Source organism: Hibiscus syriacus, unplaced genomic scaffold, assembly GCF_006381635.1.
Source record: "Hibiscus syriacus cultivar Baekdansim isolate YM2019G1 unplaced genomic scaffold, ASM638163v2 tig00009013_pilon, whole genome shotgun sequence".
Classification (NCBI taxonomy): domain Eukaryota; kingdom Viridiplantae; phylum Streptophyta; class Magnoliopsida; order Malvales; family Malvaceae; genus Hibiscus; species Hibiscus syriacus.
The window spans coordinates 263,403-276,289 of NW_024062182.1; the positions used below are offsets into that span (position 1 = coordinate 263,403).

The 12,887-nt window shown below is 32.5% G+C and overlaps 1 pseudogene; it reads left to right on the plus strand.

Annotated features, from left to right (window-relative positions):
- The first annotated feature begins 10,078 nt into the window (after window positions 1-10,078).
- LOC120203034 lies at window positions 10,079-12,642 on the plus strand (annotated as a pseudogene).
- The last annotated feature ends 245 nt before the right edge of the window (window positions 12,643-12,887 follow it).

Genomic DNA, 12,887 nt, shown 5'->3' on the forward strand with positions numbered 1-12,887 from the left:
AAAAAACACCAAAAGAATGAATAGATTTGAATAGATTTCATACGAAATTAAATAAGGCATTGCCAATTATGATTTAGTTCACGTGAGCTACAATATGTTGTTCTAAGAATATAGGGAAATGCTCACAGTTTTAATTTACAGCTAAAAAAAACAATAACAAAACCGGTAAAAAAAATGATCGAAAATATTATTAAGTGCTACTGATTTTGTTATTATTGGAAGTTTTACCGAATTTGGTAAAAATGACCGAAAATATTATTAGACGCTACCGGTTTTGTTATTGTTGGACACTTTTACCGAAAATGTTAAAAAATTGATATTTTAAGTAAAAATAATAATATTTTAGGTAACTTTTTACCGATTTTGTTATTTAAATAATAACAAAATCGATAGTACCTTATTTTAATCTTATATTAATGTGTTGTACTGTAGAACTTCCAAAGAATCTAAGCTACCCTCTTTCATTCACACTTACTAGCAATTTTTGACCGACTTATACCAACAACAATGAGAAATCAATTCCACCAAACCATTCCATGTGACATCCAAGAATCTTTCATTTGAAACAACTGGAAAAATTAAGCAATATTTTCTCGAGAAAATGAAAAAAAGAAAGACAATAGTTTCACTCCATAACATAGAGTTGAACAACCCCACCACATCCGGCAGAACCTTCCTGTCCGTCTACGGCGGCAACCACCTCCATTTCCATCTGTCCGGCGGCCACCACTGCATCACTTTCAGCCTCCACCAACCCTCCCTTTCAGTCATCAATATTTCTTCACTGGCCTTATCTATCTTCCCGGAAGCCCTGGGGGTTTCATTTTGCACCAAATGGTCCTCAAAGGCTTCAATAACTTGATGAATGAGGTCCCTGTTGGGTGAAGAATCCCACCTGTGCCAACACCTGGTGCAACAATCGAAACACCCGCATTGAAAAAGTGGGACTCCATTGACTCTTTCGCGCTTGTGTAGGGACTGGAATGGATTTTGTTTTTGGCTCGGCAAAAGAAATTTTATTAATATCGGACCAAAATGATCTAAATCGGACCAAAACGAGGATCAATATTTGATTAGGGTATGATTGGACACCCAAAAACGTATTTGTTATTTTAATAAAAATATTAATTTTAATTAAAACAACAAATTTACGGTCTGCGTTATAAAAAATTCGAGTTTGGGAGTCGGTTATGCGTGGGGAATGATTAACACCCCCACAACGCCCTAAATCAATACATAGTCGATTAATTAGTTGTCTTTGCAATGAAATTTACGAGTTTGAATTTAATTTAATTTAAGATCTCATAAAAATAATGTTCTTTGAATTTTAGGATGAAACACAATAATATTTAATTATTTCCTATCGAGCAGAATCGACCTCTCATACCTTAAAGCAGTCAATCCCTACTCCAATCGAAATAAACAAATATTATAATTCCATTCATAGAGTTCAATAATTTTAAATTAAAATGCATAAATAACAATAAAATAAAACAAATTAAATTTAAGATTTTCATTTTAAAACATGTTTCTTGTAATTTAGCACAGAAAACAACAATATTTAATTATTTCTTATCGAGAAGAAACGACATCTCATGTCTTAAAACAATCATTTTCTACTCCAATCGAAATAAACAAATATTACTATTTTCGTTCTAAAATTAATACTAGTTCGAATGCTATTTATTTTCGAAATCAATAAACAACACACACAAAATAAAACGAAAATTAAATACATATACCAAACAAATATGATTAATCAATTATTTTACCAACCATTAATGAGAATAAAGATGTTCAATTATTTAAATACATCGAGACGAGACCTTTGATTCGATCTAGTTGTCTTTTCTCAGTGAATTTAATTAAAAGAACATGATATTTTTCTCGGTCCCCAAATTTTAATGTAATCAATTTTATTAGTGATTTCATTTAATAGAATACCCTTTTATTTTAAGATTATTGAAAGCGACCTCTTATTCTTTAAGACAATCACTTCCCTTAATCTTACAATAAACGAATATTCTCTTAGTCAAATTATTTTGATTCGAATCGAGAAATGCTTACGAGGATACCATGCAAATTAATTAAAATAGAACCTACACCGATACACATCAAATAATACATTTACATACATAGCATACATAAAATAACAATACAACTGATATATATATAATATTATTTATCAAAGTATGTTACACTTAATAGCAAAGATTAGTAACATAGCATATATGTATAAATTTAAAACCCATAAAAAGTAACATAAAAAAATTTCTATGCTTTTATATATATTTTTAACTTAGGATAGAAATAATTACATATACAAAAAGTGCAAAACTCACACATATATGTATATATATATATATATATATATATATATATATATATATATATATATAGTAGTTAAAAAGAACAATAAATGAAATAAATATGTATATACAGTATATAATATTTTATAAATACGTAAATATGCGTATATGAAAGAATATGGTATAAGGATTAAAACATATTTAAACCATTCGAAACAAGGATTAAATCACAACATGACAAAAGACTAAGGACTAAGCATGCTAATAAATCATATCATTCATAACAGTATCTGAAAAAGCAAGGATTAAAATGAAAAATCTGAAAGTAACATGTCCAATGTGCGAACATGCATAAACTCGAAATATTTAAGCCTAAGGATCAAAATATAAATAACCTAACATACAAGGACTAGGAATAAAAAATAAACTATAAATGTTTAGGACCAAAGTCAAAGCATTTACAAAATTACATGCTAAAATTATAATAAACAACAATAGATAAACCATATGGACCAAAATACAACACCCATGAATCAACAAGGCTAAATCAGAAACAAAATAAACTTTTAAACAAGGACTAAAATGAATATGTGCAAAATAAAAGATTCAAATCAGAAGGTCAACAAAGTCTACAAATTAAGCTTGTATCCTTCAAACTTTTCACTTAAGAAAGGAAGAAGAAAAGAGAAAAATAATAAAGAAGAAGAGAGGAGTGTTTGATGAGAAAATGGTGGGGGTTAGAGTTGCATAAAAAATACGAATATATGATTTTGTGCAAAAAATATTCGAAATCGGATTTGGGAAAAATTGGTTTTTTAAACTAGATCTTTACAATCGGATAGTATAATCGGTTTGGGAAAAAATTGGACGATCGAGTTTTTACCAGATTAAAAACCGGTTTGAAAAAATCGGATAAAAAATCGATTTTTTATCTGAAAAATAAATCCAGTATGAGGTTTAAAAAACTAGCCGTTAATATAACCGGTTTAGGAAAAAATTGGATGACCGGTTTTTTAAAAAAACTTGTTTTTTTCAAACCGAAACCGGTTACACCATCCAGCCCTTCAAACCTATTAGGATCCGAACCGGTTTTTCTAAAATCCGATTTTTTGGCTAGGTAAAAAAACCGGATCAGATTTAAATCTGACATTGTGCATGTCTAGTGGGGATGGTTCACGTAAACATGATATAAAAATGAGAGGGTTTTCAGCTTTAAAACAATAAAGGAAAAATTGCACTATTAGCCGCTCTACTATCTCTTACATAAAATACTAATCACCTATCACCTAATCTTTTGAGCCCAATACAAACCCACTAACACTAAATTTGGTCCAACTTATTTATAAATCTTTTGGGCTCAACTTTGATTCTCTGGTTGACCCGAACTACTAACTCAGGATTCAAGGTGCTACACCCATCCCAAAGACAAAATGGGTCCGTAATGAAACATTGTATGCAGGGACGAAGCTATTCATTGTCCCGGGAATCACTGCCCCCTTAATCTTTTTAATCATGAAAAATACATAGAACTAAATACCTATTTGAATTTTTAAATTTTGATTTTTTTGATTTTTTTTCTTTTTCTGTCGATTATACTTTATCCGTCACACTATAATCCTAGCCATATCCTTAATTATACGAGTGAGTACATATCAGAGTTAAAACCATCATTCCCTAAACCTCATTGGTGAGTAATTTAAGTGTGCAAAACCCAAGATATAGGATTCTAGCCCATCTTGAAAGCGTGGCCTCACATCATCACATCCATGGCTTTTGGTCATCCATTTTACCTTTAGGGCCGTTTGGATGGGGAATATGAGATTTCTATGGGAATGGAATCCACGTTTCCCGTTTGGTTAACTGAAGAATTCCATTTTCGGTAATGTAAGATTATTAATAGTGTATTTTTTAAGGTATATTATTAGGAATGTCATGACTTCCATTTCTTTAGGTATTATTAGATTACCGGTATTTTGGACTAAAATACCCTTAATTGTTTTTTCAAAAATATCATTATTTTGTCATTGAATAATAAAAATTCTACGAATGTTAAATTACAAATTTATCCTTAAACTATTTTAGATTTACAAAAAAATTTATAATTAAAATTTTATAAGTTCAGGGGTTAAAACAAAAATTTTACCTTTTCATTAAACTTTTTTATATTTTCAATTTTGTAAAAAAATTATATAAATTTTATGAATTTAATTTTTTTTAAAGAAAATATATAAATATTTTCCAACTTGTTAAAAAAACAAATATATAATAAGGACAATTTGGTCAAATATATATTTCAATAATCTTTTATTATTTTAACCAAACACGATAATCTTACATTCCTGCTAAGCCAACTCAAACACAAAATACAATATTCCCAGTAATCCTATTCCCTGGTAATCTTACATTCTCACTGGTAATCTTACATTCCCACTGGTAATCTTACATTCCCACTGATAATCTTACATTCCGTGAACCAAACCCACCCTTATATGTTTAAACTTTTTAACCTACAATGAATGTCACTTGAACCACTTTGGCAATTCTCCTTTTGTCCTTCAAAGATTGATGTGTTACATCATTTTTTTCAATAGCATTTACAATATTTGGAAGTTATCTTCGTTAAACTAAAAGCACGATACATAAGTAAAAGGGATAGGACAATCTAATAATAACATTAGGTCGAAATTCGAAGAATGGAGGTGTACTTTTGCTCTCATTTGAAAGAGTACTCTTTTTCTCCATTTAGGTTTAAGGGTTTTGAACGAGACTCTTCGTTGAGATTATAATCACTTTCGATAATAAAATTTACGAGTTCTTGAGCAAAAAATGACATGATTGTAATCGTTGATTAATTCAGTAACTCATTTACAATTTTTTAGAATTCAATGACTCGTGTATAATCTTATTTTTTGAATCAAGTCGAATTAGATATAGTTATTCGAGTTAAATTTAAATGTGAATTAATTATTATCATAGTATAAAATTGAATGAAAATGGCCTCGGATTCTCTACATCTGATGGTGCTGGGGAAATCACACCTTACAGGGAGAAAAGAGAGAGAATAAACGAAAACAAAAAAGCAAAAGCAAATTCAGTTCAGAGAGAAAAACACCATAGATGAGCAAAGCAATCAAAGTTCCATTGTATCATCATCATCATCATCATCATCAATATCAAAGTCAAACCCAGATTCTGTAAACTAAGGGGGAGGTGATGAATGATGATCATCTCTTAAAATACCCATTTTTTCACTCTCCTTTACACTTCCTTTTTCGACCTTATATAACATGATTTGTCTGAGAAACCACGCGAGGAGAAGAAAATGGGACAGAAAAGGGTTGAAGAAGATGAGTCTGCCGTTACTGCTCCTCAAGTTCATCGTCCCCAGGAGATTGTCTTGAAAGTTTACATGCATTGTGAAGGCTGCTCCAAAACGAAGAAGCCAATGCAGCCACCGCAACGGCGTAAGAGACCAAAGCGGCGGCGGTGGAGCTGAAGAGAAATGAATTGTATTATTACGCTCCAAGGTATGCAACTGAGTTTTACGCTTATCCTCCGCAGATTTTCAGTGACGAAAACCCTAAAGTGACATTTGATTCGCTAAAATGTTTTTGAGGTAATTGAAATCTATCAGAAATTAGAATCCAATTCCATATTCTGTTTAGTTTGCAGGAAATTGAATTGGAATCCAATTTCATATTATGTTTAGTTCGCAAACTTGTCAGATGAATTTGATTTAAGTAATGTAAAATAATAGGATTGCCCTTCTTGTTTTTTTTTTGCTTAATTTAAGTTTGTTTTATAAATTACATGTAGCAATATATTATAAAAATTTTAAAAATATTAAATTTTAATTTTATTGATTGATTATTCATTTCAATAAATTATAAAAATCATGCTAATAAACATCATAAGTTAAAATCATCCCAATTAGGGATGACCATAGGTCGGGTTGGGTCGGGTTTTTGGTCTACCCGACCCGAATATATGAATTAGAAACTCGACCCGACCCGAAATAATAAAAAAATTATTTTTATTCAATAAAAACAGTGACTTAATTGAAAAAAATTATATATAAAGGGGTATTATTGTAATTATTCCTAAATATATAAGGTAAAATTATATATTTTTTGGGTCGGGTCGGGTATTTTTCACCCTAAACTCGAACCCGACCCGAATATCACACTTAAAAAAACCGACCCTACCCGACCAAAATAAAGTTTCACACGACCCGACCCGACCCGAATATACGAATTTTGCCCCTATTTTCCTTTTTTCCCAGATAATGTTATATATAATTATTTATTAATACTGAAACATTTTAAATATTTGTACTTTTTCTCATTTTTTTATTTCATACTTCGAATATAAATGAATAGTGATGATTCGAATATTGAGAATTCGAACGATATAAACTTTGAATTTTGCTAAAAATTGTTTTAAAAATTGAGAAATTCATGCTTTGTAATGTTTTAAAAGTTTAGGGTCATTTCGATGGTCAAATATGACATATAAAAATCATTTATAGGATCTCTGTAAATTTTTTGGTTTATGTTGTAGAAAGTTTTGTAGGGTTGTTGGAAGAGTGTTTTGGGATATACTAAATTTTGGTATCCATTTCGGGTTTTTAGATACATGTTATATCATGTGTTTGTACTCTTCGTATTCTATACGTATATAATAGATTATTGTTCATCTCGTCCGTTGAGGTAGACAAGGTCGGACCATGTTAAATCTTATTTTTCTGCATATCTTATTTTAAGTTAATATCATTTTTAGTTATTTTTCTGCTCTTAGATTCCTAACAAATTAAGAGTCATTTAAACACATATTACCTTATAATCTTCTCAGATTAATTCATTCATTTATGGGTATCAACTGTGATCAGGGATAGACCGACATAGGTGAATGGGAACAGTCGCTCTTCTGAAGACTTAAAATTATTATATATTTTAGATTTTTTTTACGTATTTTTATTGAAAATATGTTTTTATCCCTTTTAAAAAAAATTAAAAATTTTAAAAATTTATCTCTAACATAAAATTTTATGTCAGTCCCTAACCCGTGATGATTTATAGTCGGAGGAGATAGTTGGAAATTTGCTAAAATTGTAGCTTGTGTCGTGTAATGAAGAGAATAGCTTCGATGTTGCTCCCCGAGTAGGTAGCATCGATGTTTCTATGCCTCGTAGTGGTCCACTACTTATAGAACAAATAAATTTAATTAAAGTTATATTCGATTCATTCATATTTACGAATAAACTTATCTATAAATTATGTATTTAGTATATAAATTATAAGCTCTGATCTGTTTTAGTACTTAAACTTTTAATTTTTTCAAAATCATACCTAACGTTTTGTTTTTGTTTTATTTTAATACCTCACCAGTAAAAATATAAGGAAACTTTTTCCTGGTTAAATAACATCATTCATCACTTAACTATCTTCTCACTCCTATTTTAGTCATTAAAGTTTAAAATTTTTAGTTTAACTACTCAACTTTCAAATTGTTGATGTTTTAATCACTCTAATTTACTTTATTAAAAATATTGTGTGACATGATATTTTTATTATTGTATTAATATATAATTAAAATAAAAAATAAATTTGAAACTTGGAGTGATTAAATTAGGAGTAATTTGAAATTTAAGTAATTAAATTAAAAAATTAAACTTCAATAACCAAAATAGGAGTGAGAAGATGTTGAGTGATGAATGATGTAATTTAATCATAAAAAGTGTCAAGTTGTAATAGTTCTGCTAAGTTTTTAACGGCGGGATATGAAAATAAAACAATAACTAACCGTTAGGTATGGCTTTTAAAAAAATAAAAGTTTAGGTACTAATACGAATAAAAACTGATAGTTTAGATATTAAACGCAAAATTTGCCCAATTATTTATTAAGTTAAAAAGCAATCCTACCATCTTTTTATCATGCTTTTTTTTATTAAACTTATATACGAGGAAAGATCGAGAGGGAACAAAAAAATCAAATTATTATATATTTTAGATATTTTTTTATTTTTATTAAAATTTTATTTTTCGTTTTTCTAATATTTTATATGTTCGACTCGTCTAATATAATATCATGTGTTTGTCAATGTTTATATGGTTCTCTTTTAACCATACATATGAAAGATAAAAGAGATTAAATTTTGTGCTCTTAGAAATGTTATCTTGTCATCTTATGTACGGATGTTCGAAGCCGGGTCGACAGATCAGATCAATCGGATCAGATATTTTTAAACACCAATTATCTTATGCATGATATGTAGATAAGTTCCATGTAAACATCTTTACAGAAAAGCGAAATTTCTCGAGAAAGTTGCAAACTTTCCCACCCGGAAAAGTACAAAAAAGGAAGAGCAGGTTGAGGAGATATTTCTTGTTTTTTTTCCTTCCCAGCTAAGTATGTTGTAATTGCATCCAAGGTAGGGATGGCAACGGGCCGGGTTCGGGCCGGGTATTGGTCCCCCCGTCTCTGTCCCCGTTTAAAAAACCGGTACCCGTCCCCGTTTAAAAAACCGCGGGGATTTAAACGGGGATCCTCGTCGGGTAATCGGGGAAAACCGCGGGGAAACGGGTATCCCCGTTTAGCACAAACGATTATTTAAACGGGTATTGAGCCAAGTATTGGGTCGGGTATTAGGTCGGTATTGGGCTGGAAATCGGGCCTGGTATATATATATATTTAAATTAAATATATATTTTTTATTTAAATTAAATTTATTAATATTATATATATATATATAAATAATTATTTTTAATATTTATCGGGTCGGGTATCGGGGGCGGGTAATCGGGGCGGGTAATCGGGTAATCGGGGCGGGGATTACCAAACCCGTCCCCGTCCCCGTCCCCGTTTAAAATAAATGGGTTTTCCCCGTCCCCGTCCCCGTTTATCATCCCCGAACCCGACCCGTTTAATTCGGTTTTCGATTTTCCCCGTCGGGTTCGGGTTTTTTTGCCATCCCTAATCCAAGGATGGGTGTGTGTTTAGGGGACAGTAATTATGTTCTTCACGGCGTAGTAACTATTTTATGGGTAAAAAGGTATACAAATGGTCCCGACTATATAGAGTGATATTTTGTTAAATCCCCTGACTATTAAAAGTTATAAAATTGTCATCCGACTATTCATTATGTTTTAAACTGGTTTTTTTCATTAAAAAATTTAGCGATATTCTGAGTTGAACGTTAACCTGTTGATTATGATATAATAAAATTTGATCCTAAAATCTCAAACGACTATCATATTTCGATCATCATGTTAACGTCCAACTTAGACGACAGTCAATTTTTTAACGGAAAAAAAGACGAGTTTGGAACATAATTAATAGTTAGGTGGTCATTTTGTAACTTTTAATAATTGAGAGACTCAACAAAGTAACACTATATAGTCAGAGGATCATTTTGTAAGTTTTAATAGTCGAGAGATTTAATAAAGTAGTATCTTATAGTTAAGGGACTTTTTATGTATTTTATCCCTATTTAATTTCCTTCATATTAATACTTATCAATGTTAACGATTATTAATATTTACCGTCGCAGATAAAGGAAAAATTATTAGATAGAGTCGAGTCCATCAAATAATTTCTTGAGATGAAAATTTATTAGTTGATCTCAAGTTTGCCACAACCAATCAAAATCCGACACGTCGACACGCCATGTCCTCCAGGAAACTTCACTCCATTTGTCTCTCATACACGTAATAGACATCATAAGTAGTTAAATTTGCTTCTTCCTCGTTCCACTTTGTTTACAGGGAGCACAAATGGAGGACGAATTTGCAAAACTTATCAGGAGAATCAACCCTCCAAGGTAATATTACCTTTTTCTTTTTACAGATTCCATCTTGTTTTTGATTTGCCTTCAATGGGTTGTCTTCCATATCTGCAGAATTGTTGTTGACAATGGTGCATGTGAGCATGCTACATTCATACAGGTATATGTTCATCCTTTCTTGTGTAACAAGCAATCATGCATGAAGTTGATGATTTCTGTTGTTGTTTCTTCAGGTTGACAGTGTGTACAAGCATGGGATTCTCCTGGAATTGGTCCAGCTTCTTTCGGACATGAATCTTAATGTCACCAAAGCGTATGTCTCGACCGATGCCGGATGGTTCATGGACGGTATGTTCCGATAAACGTCTGTTGCGTCGAATGGGTTCCGATGTTTTATCGAACTTTGTTGTTGTTTCTCCAGTGTTTTATGTGACAGATGATCATGGAAACAAGATTGCAGATGAAGGTACCCTAGTTTATATAGAGGAAGTAAGCAATCCTTGACAGTGTGTGGTTATAATCTCGAATTCGGATGATATTCGACATCGATTTCCGTTTGCTGAATTCTGCAGACTCTTGAAACCAATGTGCACTACTTGAATTCGATGATGAACTCGGTTGATTCGACTTCTTCCGAAGATCGTACATTGATAGAACTAACCGGACGTGATAGGCCCGGGCTTCTATCCGAGTTATCTGCTGTTTTAGCCGTTATGGGGTGTGATGTGGTGAATGCCGAGATGTGGACTCATAACGGTCGAGCTGCCGCTGTTATCGACGTCGTCGACCACTCGACGCGGGACGCGATCGTAGACCCGAAGAGGGTCTCCGTGATCAAGGAGTTACTCTTCAATGTGATGAAAGGTGACAGTGATGTTAAGACACCAACTGTGAGAACGTCGGTTTCGACTTCAGGGGAGACTCATAGAGGGCGAAGGCTGCACCAAATCTTGTTCGCAGATAGAGATTTCGAGCGGCCGAACAATGTCGAATTTGAAACCTCGCAGCGACCCCATGTTTCCGTGTTGGAATGCAGCGATCGGGATTACACGGTCGTGACGATAAGGTGCTCGGATCGACCGAAGCTGCTGTTCGACACTGTTTGCTGTCTAACAGACATGGAATATGTCGTGTTCCATGGAACAGTTATTACTGGGAGAATGGAAGCTTATCAGGTTTCAAAAATATTCTAACTAAATAAAAAAGTGGAATTTTCATTGTAATTTCATTTTTCTTTTTGTAGGAATATTATATCAGACATGTCGATGGATTCCCTATAAGCTCAGAGGCTGAACAACAAAGAGTTTTGGAGTGTCTTGAAGCAGCCATTGAAAGGAGAACCACAGAGGTTAGGGATTAGCGTTCGACCGAGTCGAGTCAAAAAAAATTTTGAGTTATTCGAATTGATGAACCATATTATAGCTCAAACTTGATTTGAAATTTTTTCGAGTCAAGTTTATAAAATTAGTCTTTTTAAAATTTTCTATTTAAATTTAATCGCAAATATTTATAATATTATAATACTATTTGATTTCTATTTAAATGGTTTTTTATAAGAGAAAATAACTTCAGTGACCGAAAATGCCTTGTAATATACGATTTTGACCAACTTTTTTTGGATTTGCCAAAATGACCAAGTAAATCGCAATGCGATCGATAATTCGCAACGCGATCTCCGGTATCGCAAATCAGTTTCCAGATTCGCAACGCGATAGTCGAAGTTCGCATTGCGATTTATTCCAAATTCGTTACGATAGGCGAAGTTCGCGTTGCGATTCATTCCAAATCGTTGCGATAGTCAAAGTTCGCGTTGCGATTCATTCCAAACTCGAAACTCTTCGTGTATATATATATATATATATTTCTTCGTATTTCTCGACTCAAACTCGAAAGCAATCTACTAATTATTAAAAATTTTAAGTTATTTGATGTGTATTTTACAACTCAACTTGAACTTGAAATCAATTCGAGTCGAGTTTCTTCACATTGAGTTGAGAAGAAAAAAAAAAACTAATTTTCCAAATCGAGTTTTGCTTATCCATAACAGAGGTTACAATCAAACCTGCCAAAAAAACCTTCGGTCAAATTACAGTTTTAGTCCTTGTACTATTTTCAAGGACGAAAACCACAATTTGACCCAGAAAAAGTTTCATCGACACCAGATTTGTTTTGTTGTTCAACAGGGACTGGAATTGGAAGTGATTACAGATGATCGATTGGGGCTTCTTTCAGACATCACAAGAATATTTCGTGAGAATGGATTGTGCATCAAAAGAGCCGAAATATGTAGCGGCAATGGTGGGAAAGCAAAACACAGTTACTTTGTGACCGATGTGGGAGGGAACAGTGTTGACCCCAGAACTGTGGATTTGATCCAGAAGGAAATAGGACAGGGCTGCCTCAAGGTTAAAGGCAACTCCTTTTTGTGTCCGAAACTTCCCAAAGAGACAACCAGAAGCTTCCTCTTTGGGAACCTGTTTAAAAGACCAAGCTTCCAAAGCTTCAAACTCATCAAATCTTGTTCATAAATCTCTGTTCCCTGTGGGGGAAATCTAGTGTCTCGTTCCCCATATAGGTCAAGTCTTGTGAATGTAATTTGTACATAACTTAGTGGAAGTTCGAACCGATTGGATTATCAGTCCAAAACTAGAAGAATTCGGATAACATGCAAAACAAAACATCGATTGATAGTTCATTAGAAAATCAAAGAACTGCAAAACGATACGGAGGTGCGGGAGGTGTTTGGTCGTGCTCTTCCTTTGATCAGGAGTACACGAGGATATCATCTATGAAGA